The sequence below is a fragment of the Rhipicephalus microplus genome, chromosome 3 (assembly GCF_043290135.1).
Source record: "Rhipicephalus microplus isolate Deutch F79 chromosome 3, USDA_Rmic, whole genome shotgun sequence".
Lineage (NCBI taxonomy): Eukaryota > Metazoa > Arthropoda > Arachnida > Ixodida > Ixodidae > Rhipicephalus > Rhipicephalus microplus.
Genome location: NC_134702.1, coordinates 212,985,443 through 213,000,746, shown reverse-complemented (window position 1 = coordinate 213,000,746; position 15,304 = coordinate 212,985,443). Strand labels below are relative to the sequence as shown.

Sequence of the window (15,304 nt, the reverse complement as noted above, 5' to 3'; positions counted from 1 at the left end):
ATGGCTGCTGAAGCTGGAATCGTGCCCGCCAAACACTTGATCCATTCTCCGGTGACACCAAGGCCCACAGTGGACGTGAGGTACGATGGCATGAACCACTGGCCACAGTACGGCGAAAAAAAGAACCGATGCAAGTTCTGCAAGTTCGGCTACACGTTTCTGTACTGCGCTAAGTGCAACATGCACTTGTGCCTCCTTTCAAACCGCAACTGCTTCAAGGCATTCCACGTGAAGTAGTGCCTCAAGTGCCCAATGTTGCTCAGGAGCAACACCTCATTACTCACCTATAAATAAACATAACTTTTTTCTGACAACGTAATTGGCATATTATGACCTTTCTTTATGCATGCCAGAGTTTTCTTCATGTGCACTTAAACAAAATTTTGGGCATCAAAGGGTTACGTCGCACCAACCGTTTTTTTTAAATACGATTGTTGGCATAACATGTATATTTTGCACTTTGATTTTCCTAAACTTCATTTTTTACAATTTTAGCTATTGTTGTTGTGCCAGTTAGGCCACGACGTCAGAGATAAAACCTGTGCTATGGCTCGAGTGGAACGGGGAGAGCGACAAGCTGCAGTATTCGTTCAGAAATGAGTTGGAGCTTGTCACTGTAAACTCAAACTCCACGCGACTTGTACTGCATGCATGACCAAGAATATTTGACCCTCTTGGTTTTCTTGGCAGTCACCATCACAGCCAAGATGCTATTTCAGGAGCTCAAAGCACTAGGCTTGAAATGGGAAGCACTGCTACTACAAAACACCTATATACCATTAGAGAAGGGAAGCTGTACCTTTGAGAGTGCAGCGAAAATAAGGGTAGCGGTGGCGTTTTGAACTAACTTATCCGACCTAGAGATGGCACTGCTAAGACTATCATCATCATTACACTAAGACAATATGCCGGTTCCTTTGTTGGCGGGTGCGGTTGGTCACGGTGCGTGCCCACAAGTTCACAGGCATTCATTCCCAGCTGTTGCTGGGTGTTATTCACGCGCACAGCAGCCTAACGTTACTATAAATGTTTCCGTTATGTCACCAAGTGACTAAGAGACCTCAACTGGCAAAAAGCTCGCCAAGCAAGTAAGCTTACATTATTTATTGACAATCGTGAATGCAGCAGTTCACATGTAAACAAGAAATACTGTTACTCACAGAGCTGAACAATACTTGCAAAACAAATATATACATGCAAAAGCTATCTGTTTAATAAAATTACCCACTGATATTGTGCAACTTTGTCTCTTGTCTCATTCAGTCAGATAACGATATTTATACTGGACACCCCTTGCACAGCACTTGGTACTGTGTTGCCCATTCTTTCTTACCACACCTGCCCTCAAAAAGTGCAGTGTCATAGTACAATTAGCCCGAGCTCCAATACAATAATTGACGAAACATTGCCGAGGCACATCTCGAATAAAAAGAAATGACCTCAGGCTGTTGTGCTAGGTACCCCTGCATACAGCATTGTTCTCGATATTGTGTTTGATATCTGTGATCTTGACTGCGCATCCAATGTTTTTACGACTAACTAGATCAACTTCCAGTTGTGGTATGCAAGTGCATCACGGAAAAACACCATTTACAAAATCATGTTGAAAAGAAAACTTAGTTTACGTTTCAAAAGAAGTAAAAAGGTTGGAGAGACCAACACTTTATTTGGGTAACAGTTGGTGAATGATGAAAGCCTGAGTGAAACGTTTCAGCAAGTCAACATTGTTGTGAAAGTTGTCACAAATGACAAATTCAGAGAATGAACTACCCTTGCCCTCTCTCGTCCACTGTTGACCAGGTGACACTAGAGGATGCCTGTTGGTGTTCCCAAACGCATTAAATTTCTAAAAAAAGAAATTATGCATCAGTGGACAGCAATCCCAATAATCTGCACATGACATATATGCATACAATAAGGACATATGGAACACTAGTAATACTAGACAGCTGAGAAGTGCTGGAAGTCACGATAGCAATGTTGGAAAAATTGGCATTGAGTAATCATTGCAGTCAAATCTGTATAATGAAATTTTCTACGCTGGTTATTCATAAAGTAGGGGCCATTTCCTAATCTTTCAATATCTGCACGTCAGACTGAAGAGTTATATGCACAGCACAATCTGCCACTTCTTCACGAAAAAACTTAAGGTGAGATGCGCGTCGAAAAATCGCGGTTTTCGCGGAATTTTTCGGTTTTGAGATTTTACCTGTAAATTTATCTTTGTATATTCAGCTACAGCTCCGCAAAAGATCAAGGCAAAATTCGAACGAGAAGTCAGTAAGAATTCTATTTCATTCAGCCACGGTGGCTCGAGAAAGTGCTAGTTTCGTCGCAAATCAGCAACTTTCGATCCTCTCCATCGCAAGAATGCGGCATCTCCCGCCATTGCTGTTTGCTTGGAGAGGTTGAGAAAGCCTTCGTTTAGCCTACAGCACCTCCCTCAGTTTCGCAATTTGGCCCAAAATAATAACAAAAAGGCACGTTTTGGCGCCTGTTTCAAACGTTTCTACTGGACCTTTAAATCACGTGGTGCTCTAGCGAGGCCGCCGTTGGCCTACATGGAGACGTTGCTGCGGCAAAGCACCAAAGCCTGCATTCGTTCTCGACTGTGTACAGCGACTCGATCAAACTCTGTGGCCCTTTTCCTGCGTTTTTTTTTTCAGTTATTTCGTAATGAACGAACCGAAAAAGCGAGATTTCCGAGCTCGGAAGGCTCGGGCGAAGATCCCGTACCGAGTGCGGCGTCGCAAACCTCTACGGAAAGTGACAGCGGGAAGCAGTCGCCCGACGCCTCCGGCTAGCCCTAACCAGCACAACGGCCACTAGGACGAAATCGACGCCGCGCTGAACTTTGTGAGCGCTTCGGAGGTGAAGATTGGACTTTACGAGAACGATAGAGCAGCAAGCGATCGGAACTCTGTGAGTGCTGTGATATGCGATATCAGTGCGCTTACGGTGCTGATAAGTGGAGCTGCTTGCCCTGCGTGCCACACCTGTGCCCTCGCGGTACGTGAACCGGTCGAAAAACGGAAGGGTCTCTCGGCGTTTCTTGAGTTGCATTGTTCGAACAGTGAGTGCCCTGAATCGGTACTTTCTTCTGTGCACACCTCGAGCCGTGTTGTGCCTGGTGAGCTTGCGAACGGTGCTAGCGGAAGCCGGGAATATCGGAGTGGGAGCTCCCGCGACAGCTTCGCCGTGAACGTCAAGGCAGTGGTAGCTGCGCGCGCGATTGGCATCGGGCACGAACAGCTTTCACGTTTTTGCGCCATTCTTGGCTTGCCGACGCCGTTACATCACAAGAACTTTATTGCGATCGGCAAGAAAGTTCATGGTGCGGCCATGAAAGCCGTGGAGGAAAACATGGAGAAAGCGAGAGTTCACACGAAAGAGATGGTCGGCAGCAGTCATGTTGCCGTGATGTTTGATGGTACGTGGCAAAAGCGGGGCCACAAGAGCCATAACGGCATTGGCACAGCTGTGTCTGTAGACACTGGCTTGTGCCTCGATTTTGAGGTTCTCTCAAACTTCTGCCTTGCGTACAGCCGGCACAAAGACATCGGAAGCGAAGAGCAAGTGTGGCAGGCGTACCATGGCCCAGTTTGTGAGAAGAACGTTGACTGCTCCTGTCATGCTATGTAAACTGAGGCAGCAGTGCGCATATGGACGCGGACTCCCTCATATGAGACACCGTTGCGCTTCACCACATTTTTGAGTAATGGGGACAGCAAAGCCTTCAATGCTGTCTTTGAGGCCAAAGTGTACGGTGAAACATCCATCGTGAAGGAAGATTGTACCAACCACGTGGCCAAGCGCCTGGGCACTTCAATTCGCAAGATCAAGACTCCTCTTCCACGTGGCGAGAAGTTGAAGGACGGGCAATTACAGAAGTTGCAAAACTACTACCGCATAGCCATCACCAGCAACAGGGGCAATGTCCGGGAAATGTATCGTGCCATTTGGGCATCACTTTTTCATTCGAGTTCGACGAATGCAGCCAAGAGCCATAAATTCTGCCCCGAAGGAGTTGAATCATGGTGCAAGCACCAGCGGGCGAAAGCACTTGGAGAACCCGCGCCAGACCACACTCCGCTTCAGACAAAGGCACAGGGAGAGGCTCTGCTGCCTATATACAGGCGTCTCACGGAGAAGAAGCTTCTCACCCGCTGCTTACAAGAGAAGACTCAAAGTGCAGCAGAGTCCCTCAACAGCAAGATCTGGTTACTGTGCTAGAAGACGAAGTTTGTGTCTAAGACAGTAGTTGAAACTGCAACTGCCATCGCCGTTTTGTGATATAACTGCGATCATGGCAGCTTTGAGCAAGTGCTTCAGGAGCTTGGTATTCTGCCACCAGAAGAGCTTGTTGTCCTGGGAAGCTCCTGTGACCAGAGGAGAATGAAGAAAATGTCCGTCCGCCAAACCGCTGAAGCTTGAGCCCATCGCCGAAACCAGGTGAAGAGAGCGCATCTCACGGACTCCATTCGAGAGGGTGCTGAGGGGCAAACGTATGGGCCAGGGGAGTTCTGAACAGCTGTGCTGTGTTTGAGACATATTGCTCTATTTTGCAAGAAATTTCATGTGCTTTCGTCATGTTTTTGAAAAATACAGATGTTTGAAACTTTCAAAAGCATTTTTCTCCATTTGTACTTTTCAGCATTTTTTACGTTTTGTGCACCACATTTCAGGTACTTCAAATGGTCAGATCTGGATGTAATTTTGCACACAGCCTCTTCAAAGTGTGTAGAATGTCGTTATGTATAGGCCCTTTAAATATCTCTTATACAATTTTTGAAAACAAAATTAAAATGTTGACTCACAGCACACAAAGTATGTACTTTTGGTATTCCTGATTTTTTTTAGAAATATAGAAATTATTTGAATAAATTTTAAGTAGTATCTAACATACTACTTTACCTAACCAGCAAAATGAGCTATTGCAGGCTTCTCTAAACAAAAAATTTATTATGAAAAATTATGGGCACAAAAAGCCCTCCATTTTTCTCTTGAGAGGTGTCTCGCAAAAAACTAATACAGCTACATAAGAACTAAGCACATATTTGGAATCAGCGTTACAAACTCAGTCTATGACCAAAGTTTCATAACTTTAGGTATAATATTGAAGAAAAAGTGTTTTCAAGGAGCATCTCCCCTTAGAAAAATAATCCGCGTGTTGATGGAACTGCATTAAGAGGCCTGGGGTGCGGCCTCACCGGTAACCACCGCCGGGAACGCGCTCCCTCACAAGAGAAGGATTGGCCACCCTTCTATGAAGCTTCTATGAAGACGTCGAATAGGCAATAAGTAAGGTAAAAACACAGTATACTATAGTGATGGGCGACTTTAATGCAAAGGTAGGGAGGAAGCAGGCTGGAGACCAGGCAGTAGGAGATTATGGCATCGGTACTAGAAACGCCAGAGGAGAGCTACTAGTAGAATTCGCAGACCGCAATAATTTGCGGATTTTGAATACCTTCTACCGAAAACGAGAAAACCGCAAGTGGACATGGAGGAGCCCTAATGGCAAAAATAAGAACGAAATAGAATTTATAATGACTGCACACCCAGGAATCGTGGAGGATGTGGAAGTGGTTGGCAAGGTACGATGCAGTGACCATAGAATGGTACGGTCTCGAATTCGCCTAGACTTGAAGAAGGAACGAAAGAAACTGATACGCAAGAAGCCAATCAATGAACTAGCACTGAGAGGGAAAGTACAGGAATTCAGAGTGTCGCTGAAGAACAGGTACTCGGCTCTTAGTGAGGAAACCAACCTTAGCATAGATATAATGAATGATGATCTGACGAGTATCATTACGGAGTGTGCAGTGAAAGTTGGAAGCAGAGTAGTTAGAGAGGACACTGGCAAGCTTTCCCAGGAAACGAAGAACCTAAGCAGCGTCAAATCATGAAAGGGTCAAGTACAACAGACAAAATAGAACTGGCAGAGCTTTCGAAGTTGATTAATAGACGTAAAGCATGCGATGTAAGAAGGTATAACATGGAGAGAATTGAACACGCTCTGAAAAACGGAGGAAGCATCAAAGCAGTGAAGAGGAAACTTGGGATAGGCAAAAGTCGGATGTATGCACTAAGGGACAAAGGCAAAATAACTACCAATATGGATAGGATAGTTAAAATAGCGGAGGAGTTGTACAGAGATCTGTACAGTAGCTGAGACAACCATGACCTTAATACTATAAGAACTAGCAGTAACCCAGATGACACCCCACCAGTAATGATAGAAGAAGTCAGAAAAGCTTTGGAGAGCATGCAAAGAGGCAAAGCTGCTGGTGAGGATCAGGTAACACCAGATCTGCTGAAAGATGGAGGACAGATTGTGTCAGAAAAACTAGCCACCCTGTTTACGAGGTGTCTCCTGACGGGAAGAGTACCAGAGTCTTGGAAGAACGCTAACATCATCTTAATACATAAGAAAGGAGATGACAAGGACTTGAAGAATTACAGGCCGATCAGCTTGCTCTCTGTAGTATACAAGCTATTTACAAAGGTATTGCTAACAGAGTAAAGAAAACATTAGAATTCAATCAACCAAAGGAACAAGCAGGATTTCGAACAGGCTACTCAACAATTGACCACATTCATACTATCAATCAGGTAATAGAGAAATGCTCAGAGTATAACCAACCACTATACATAGCCTTCATAGATTACGAGAAGGCGTTTGATTCAGTAGAAATATCAGCCGTCATGCAGACACTGTGGAATCGGGGCGTAGATGAAGTATACATAAACATTCTGGAAGAAATCTACAGGGGATCAACTGCTACCATAGTGCTTCATAAAGAAAGCAACAGAATACCAATCAAGGAGGGTGTAAGGAAGGGGGACACAATCTCACCAATGCTATTTACCGCGTGCTTACAGGAAGTTTTCAGAAGCCTAGAATGGGCACAGTTAGGGATAGGAGTTAATGGAGAATACCTTAGTCACCTGCGCTTCGCCGATGACATTGCATTGCTGAGTAACTCAGGGGACGAATTGCAACTCATGATTACGGAGTTAGACAAGGAGAGCAGAAAGGTGGGTCTTAAAATTAATCTGCAGAAAACGAAAGTAATGTACAACAACCTCGGAAAGGAGCAGCGCTTCGAGATAGGTAATAGTGCACTTGAAGTTGTAAAAGACTATGTCTACTTAGGGCAGGTAATAACCGCAGAGCCTAACCACGATATTGAAGTAACTAGAAGAATAAGAATGGGGTGGAGCACATTCGGCAAGCACTCTCAAACTATGACAGGTAGATTGCCACTATCCCTCAGGAAGAAGGTATATAACAGATGTATTTTGCCGGTACTTAGCTACGGAGCAGAAAGCTGGAGACTTACAAACAGGGTTCAGCTTAAATTGAGGACGACGCAGCGAGCAATGGAAAGAAAAATGGTAGGTGTAACCTTAAGAGACAAGAAGAGAGCAGAGTGGATTAGGGGACAAAAGGGGGTTAAGGATATCATAGTTGAAATAAAGAAGAGGAAATGGACATCGGCTAGGCATGTAGCGCGTAGACAGGATAATCGCTGGTCGTTAAGGGTAACTAATTGGATTCCCAGAGAAGGGAAGCGGGTTAGGGGGAGACAGAAGGTTAGGTGGGCAGATGAGATTAAGAAGTTTGCTGTTATAAATTGGCAGCAGCAAGCACAGGACCTGGTTAATTGGCGGAACATGAGAGAGGCCTTTCTCCTGCGGCGGACGTAGTCAGGCTCATGATGATGATGATGATAATGCCACAATACACTTCAAATGTCTCGAACTGTACTACCTGACATGGCCGAGTAAGACGCAAAGCAGAGCCAGATAGCAGTTGTGCATCGTAGCAGATTAACTCACGGCAATTTCAATAAAGCCTGTGTCATCATGGGCACTATACTTTTCCTATTCCCATTATTGCAGGTTCATCGTGCTGCAGTGTCAATGTTGTCAACGGTGACTCTCAATCTCACTTCTTCAAGAAAGTGTGCGATTGCACCCATGCATTTGGTTTTCGCCCTGACTGACCCTGACTGAGTTTTCGCCCTGACTGAGTTTCGCCCTGACTGACCGGTGCTACTCACCGCATGGTGATGCGCTTTTATTGTATTGATAGCTTGTGTGTCGCTTTCTGTGAGCGCAACTTCACTTTTGTGCGCTCCGTCATCTGAGATCCCACCTATACATTGTCTTCAGACTAAACCGCACCTCCAAGTAAAGCGGTCGAACTCCTTGGGAGAAAACAAGCAGCAGCTGCGTCTCCTGTTCTGGGTTCCCAAGTGCTGCTGTCATGCTCCAAATTGAAAGGAAGTGACTTCTTACGTGTTCAATTGTGCAGTTGTTGGAAGCTCTGGTAACTACTTTTCCTGCTCGCTGAAAGCAGAGCTGCTGAGGCTCGCAACGATCTGGGCAGACGCATATAGTTACGTATTTAAATCCTGAGAATGCGCACTTTTATTGTAGTGAGGTAGGCACTGTTTACCAAAACAGCCTACTTTAAAGCAAAAATTAAAGGTGTGAATTTCTGTTTGACTACTGCTCATGCATTTTTGCTTCATCTGTGCGATTCCTGTGCGTGTAAACGTGCGTCGCACGCCCGCATGTTTCGTCATTGTACTCGTAACAATGCCTTTTTGAATTCTCTTTAACGGTCGCTACCCTTAATGTTCATGTTCAGATCGCATTATCTTCTAGTAAATTCACGTGAATGCACAGCAACAAAAACTATAGACCATCTCCCCGAAGCACACCCTAATGGGATGAGAAGCAGCAGCGGTGCGCACGGCGTTGACCCATGTGAAACAGGCGTCGTTTGTTTGAAACGCAAAGACACGGAAGGTGGGACGTGCTGAAGACCCTTGCGCTCGGCTTCCATGGCTCAGGTCTCGTCGATGTTACTCGCGCGTTGTCTATATTCTTGAACGCGATCGGTGTCCTTGACTCCCACCTCGTCGGTGTCGCTGGTCTTTCACTGCCGAAACTTACATTAAGCTTCCCTGGCTTGCACTTTGTCGATATTGAGGTTGACATTCGCAAACGTGATCAGCTGCGCTAACCCTCGCAATGCCTGCGACAGCCAAGAAAGATACCCGCACACTAGCAGGAAGCATGTGGCGACGGTGTCCGGACCGTCGGCACAATCGTGCAGCAAGCAGCGGGGCGTGGTCCACAATGTTGGCGCCGCAAGACTCTCGAGGCGCACGCACCCGCCGGCTCGCGGCTTCTCGCCGACAGATGGAGAGAGGTGGCGTGAGTGAAATAATGCCCATGTGAAAAGTGGGCTCGAGCGTTGGGAGCAGTGGAGAGAGTGAAGCGAGGAAGAGCGGACACAAGGCGAGCGCGCGGCAGGCGACGGAGAGAGACGTCACTGCGCACTGCTAGTAGGGCGTGAGCTACTTGGCACCACTCCAACACCTATGGGGAGGGAAGTGGATGGAGGGACAGCATTACACAGGCTAGTAAAAGAGCTGCATCTAAAAAAAAGACGTGTTTATGTTCGGGATGTCATCGGCTACAATGAGAGTGGCCGAACGAGTTCGCTGTGCTCCGTTGAACTTGATTCGCCCAGTATGCAGCTAAATAGGTCGTGAAACGTTTTACAAAAATTTTCAACTACATGTGTACTCAGAAGTGCGGCTCTCAATTCAATATTATGCCTCCACTCGTTGGATCATCTAAGCGCACTGAATAACTTAAAAAAAAGTACTATTTCAGTTTCCCAGCTCATGTTCTCGTCAACTGTGCAAATGACGTCTTTTTAAGACAGCGAATGAAAAGTATATGTCATTGATAAAACAAGGTGACACAGCGATGTCTTTGAGCCTTGGTTGACCGTGGTTTGTAGCATCACACTGTTTTACGCCTTTACGAACTACAGCACTGTCTGCAAGAGCATAGTCGGCTCTTGGGCTTTGAGCCCTATGCCGACGTCACTGGCATTATGTATTGATATAGCCGTCAGCACAATGTTGTTGTGTTTGTTATGACTATTTGTGCATGAGACCATGTTCTGAAAACGAAGGCTTCACAGTTAATCCATAACAATTTTCCAGCTTCAATCTGTAGCGCAGAACCTAATTACGCTTGTGTGAAACCAGAAGAACGCCCTGATGTATGGACAAGCCACATTCAAATATGTATTTACAGCTGTACGGGTCAGGCTTCCTTAACCTATTTTGGAAAAATTTCTTATACAGAGCTTATGTGACTCAATTTGATGCAACAACTGCTCAAATGGCCTGAAAGCGTAGCTGTGAACGATATGGCACCTATTTAAAAAGTTGAAATAAATAGCATATGACGAGAGAAGGGCAGTACAACGCAACGGGAGTTACAGCACTAAAAAGGTACACAAAATATAGTTCGAAAGTGTACATGAGATTCGTCCACAGCATTGCCAAACAAAGCGGTAAATATGAAAAGAGCCCATGTTAGATAAAGAAAAAGGTTTAACTACATTTGCAAGCACGAATCAAAAGCACTCACAAGACAAAAACGTAGGAACATTACATGTTCGTAATACATGAGGTAAATTAACTAAATTAAGGTGTGCATCATTTCAATACATTTATGGTGGGTATCTAGATTGGAATTATGCAACTTCACCAAAACGATTCTTTGCTCCCCTAAGCCTTAACCCTTATGCTAACAATTATAATGCAATCGTGTGCGTGTAGTGCACGGACGCTGCTATTTCCTTCACATTGCTATTTCTGGGCAAAAGTTTATGGAGCAGAATTAAAAAATCAACATGCACACGACAAATCGCCACAATGCATAGTTTAATTTGTCAGGTACAACAAATGATTTGCTGTGCGTCTCGATCGAGCCCTTTTCGTTGTTTTCCCCCATGCAGTGCTACACGAAAACACTACAGTGTGCTTAATCACTCCCTAAAATGTAGCACGCTGGGCAAACATGCACGCCAAATGCACAACCGTTTCCTTTTTTTTAGTTTAATTTGTCGGTGTACGTTTCACCGGGCACGTGTCGCTTCCTGGATGTCCAACTGGCGTATGATTACTCTTCAGTCAGTACATGCTACACTAGAACATTATCTTGCCAATTTATTGCAAGTGCTTCACAACCTCGCTCGTAGAAAAAAGATGGGTAAAATAAAGATTTTTTAAAACTATGAAGCGCGCTACTTCTATGCGCGGAGGCGTCACCCAGTGCTCGTCCGTTCGTGCATGATGATATGTGGGGTTTAACGTCCCAAAACAACCATATGATTATGAGAGACGCCGTAGTGGAGGGCTCCGGAAATTTTGACCACCTGGGGTTCTTTAACGTGCACCCAAATCTGAGCACACGGGCCTCAACATTTCCGCTTCCATCGGAAATGCAGCCGCCGCAGCCGGGATTCGAACCCGCGACCTGCGGGTCAGCAGCCGAGTACCTTAGCCACTAGACCACCGCGGCGGGGCATCCGTTCGTGCATGAGTTGCAAGTTCGTCGGCCGCGGGGTTGTGTTTGCTGCTGCGAAAGTTATACGTTCTGATTTCCACAGTTCCTTCCCCTTGGCCACTGTTTAGTTATGAAGACAGCATACTGAGCGTGGACATGTACATCAGCGGGTGTACGACACTGTGACTTTGTTGCGTAATTGTGCACAGAGCGTTTCTTCCTCGACGATGCGTGTTTGTGTGTGAACACGTGAGTGCTTAATGCCGAACAAGTGTTGTGTACCTCGATGTCGCGGGAACTACAAAAACGGATCTAAATTGCGGATATTCCGATTCCCAAAGGATGAAGAGTGTCGACAAAAATGGATTCGCGCTATACCGCGAGAACACTTCTCACCAACAGAGAACACGAGGGTGAGTAGTTCATCATTTCTTTTTTTGCATATTCCATTCATCGCAAGATGAGCTGCACTTATTAGAGAGAGAGAGGCATTCACAATTTTTTAAATATTTGCTAGGCACAAGATCAGCAGTACGGCTAAAGATTAAAACTTAAAGGATATGTCTAAAGCACTAGCAACAAAACGTGTTTATTTACTTACGCGAAGGCCTATGTATTTCTTCAGGTCTGTGAGCTTCACTTCCACCTGGAAGACATCACGCTCGAAACATCGTATACAGACGACTCGACTGGACGAACAGTCACTGCCCCCTTGTCGCATGCGCGCTTACTCCCAGGGGCGATTCCGTCGATGTTCCCCGACTGCCCCAAGTAGCTGACATCAAAGCGCAGTGCACGAGAAGCTCGGGAGGCAAAACGGTTGTGCCTGGAGTTGAGCGCACTGCAAAAAGCTCTTCAGCAATCGGCTGACACATTCCAACATGAAGTTCAAGAGGACAGAATTCAGTCGCTCAAAGACCTGTCGGACTACGTGAGATGCGATTCGTCGGCTTTCTGGCACGCAATAGAAGCGAAAGAACGCATCATCCTGCTGCACGTCGTTGACGAGGATGCCCCGAGCATTGAATATTTTGGCACAATCAAGCCGGATTTGAGCACACGCTTTCATTATTTGAAGGCCCCAACTCGGAAGCTCGGACGTAACATCTCAATTCCCGATGTAGCTTCAGGGAAGAGAGAAACTACGGAGGTCCTTGAAACTATTAGAAAATGGGACCGCAACCTGATTTCGACAGCAACCACCTTGAAGGAAGATACTGTAGAAACTGTGCGTGCACTGCTTGCCAAGCTGTGTGAAAAGGAAAAAGAGGATGATGTTCCCACAATCAAGTTTTTCATCGAGCAGCTCAACCTTTTGTCCGAAGAAAAGGTGTGAAGATGCTACTTGCCCGACGTCATGGTGTTTGCCTGCCTACTTTTTACCATTTCGCCTCACGCTTACAGATACATCCGCAGCTCCGGAAACATCATTCTTCCGCATCCTGTAATTATCCGATCAGTATGCTCGTCATACAAAATGAATCCCCAGCTTGAGCACAAGCAGTCTGCCTTTCTGAGATACATGGCGAAGAGGATATCGAACCTGGATGATTGCCAGCGCGTTGTTACGCTAATGGTGGACGAAATACGCATGAAGCCTTTTTTTGAGTACAAAGGCGGAAACATCACTGGCATTGCACACAACTTACCAGAGGCGGCCAATAACGCTCTTGCTTTTATGGCTCAGAGCCTCAAGTCAAAATTGAAAGAGGTAGCCCATATAGTGCCCGTCCGCTCTGCAGATGACAAGTTTCTGCACGAGGTGCTGGAAGAAGTAATTTTTGGCTTGAAAAAGATTGGCTACAAAGTTGTTTGCGTTGTAACCGACAACAACAAAATCAACAGGAAAGCTATGGAGCATTTTGATCGGTCTTTTCCAACTTGTTAGTCTTCGGAGACTTGCTTTGTCTACGAGCATCCTTGTGATCCTGCAAGGCCATTGTTTTTTGTGATAGACCCAGTTCATATTTTGAAGTGCATTCGCAACGACTGGCTGAAGTAGAAGAATCACATGCGGCACTTTTTTTTTCGTGATGGATTCAGAACACACAAACGGACGGCGCATGTTGACGGCATCATTTCAAACCATCAGAGATGTGTACATGCTGAGGTAAGCCAGCTACTGAGGCAGGCTCACACACCGACTCGGAAAGGGCTCTTTCCGACGGACATTGAAAAAATTATATAAAACTTGCCCTGCAGATATTTCACAACTGCCTCTCTCCCGCCCAGCCTGTCCTTGAATCAAAGCAAAACGTTCAGTTTGTTGAAGGGACTGCGGCTTTCATTGATATTATGCTGAGGTGGTGGAAGATTGTGAATGTCCAGACACCATACAAGGGGAAAAGGCTGAGGGATGAACTCCAACGCCCGGTGTCTTCTCTAGATGACCCGCACGTGGACTTTTTGTACAACCTTTTGGACTGGCTGGACCAGTGGAAGAATCGCACTGCGGAAAACGACAGCGGCCAGTTGACCAAGGAAACCCACGCTGCTCTCCACCAAACAACTCAGTGACTCCTGGAAATCGCTACATACTGCCTCACCGAGCTCAACACGTTCTACGTCCTGTTTGGCAAGATCCAAACCAACAGCCTGGAAGACCGCTTTGGAAAATACAGGCAACTCGCAGGGTCACAGTACTATGTGTCCATACGGCAAATCTACGAGGGCGAAAACAAGATGTGTTTGCAAAGCACACTGCCGACTCTCAGTATACCTTCACAGCACGAAAGTCACAGAAACGAACAGTGGGAAGACCTGGACCGAGACGAGCGTGCGACACGCGCTATCTACAATGTGGTTGTCACGCAAGACACCATGTCTAAAATGACGGACATCATTCCGGTATTGGTGTACACGGCAGGATACTGGGTTTACTCCACTTTGAAAAGGCTGAAATGCGAGAAGTGCAGGGACGTCTTAACCATTCACAAGGAATTCACCGTCTCCGAGGAAGATCCGAAGTTCAAGCTTGTGAAGGAGCTTGACCGAGGAAGACTCGTACATCCTTCAATATTTGCTGTCAACGTCATTGCACACAGCTATGCAGTCGTTGAGGAATCGTCAAGAACAAAGGACTTTTTGACCATTCTCATTCAGCATCAAGTGGCGACAGATCTCACTGTGGATCTACCCAATGAAGATGAGTCATCTGATTTCGATGGCTGTGATGCTGAATGCACGAAGGAGATTGTCCTTAAGTACATTTTGTGGTGCAGTTCAAACATTTTGCTGAAAAACTTCTGCTCCAGAATGAATGATTACATTCGTGATGTCAGTGAAAAAGAAAAAAGGAGGAAGCTTCAAACACTGAGTAACAAGTAGAATAGATGTGGTTTTCTACCCAGGATAAATCGTACTTGAAATCAAGATGTTCAAATCATTCGTGTGATTCTCCAGTGCGCCGCGGCGGTAGAGCTAGAACATCAAAACTTTCGCAAGCCGGATGCAATCCTTTGTTACTCCGTGGAGCAATGCTAGGATGCTTAGTAGGATTTTTTTTCCCACATCTTTTATTTGGCCCAATCTAGCCGCAGTAGCTGCGACAGCGAGTGCGTTAGTTCTCCCAAAACGTGAACGAAACACTGGCTTTCCGCCACATTCGCGGCGTAACTGGGTCTCCTCCCTCCGACTTCACTGTGGCAGTCCTGCGGCCTTGAAATTTAGTTGGTGTTGAGTTAAAGCAAACCAGTATCAATAAATGGAGGGGGGGTCATAGAAGAGGCGCTAAACAGTAAAGAACTGTCAAGGCATGTCTGTATATTAGGCTTAATTCAAGCTTTGCATCTGACACAGCCGGCCCGACAAAAACTAATAAAGCTCGAGCCCAGACCACGCCCGAAATGAGCAGAAATCAGCCCTGCCGAACCCGAAGCGCTTGCACAACTCTAGACGCAGCTCCTCCTCTCTT

General features: G+C 45.9%; 1 pseudogene; it reads left to right on the top strand.

Moving 5' to 3' along the window:
* The first annotated feature begins 2,676 nt into the window (after positions 1–2,676).
* On the top strand, positions 2,677–4,527 carry LOC119163943 (uncharacterized; annotated as a pseudogene).
* The last annotated feature ends 10,777 nt before the right edge of the window (positions 4,528–15,304 follow it).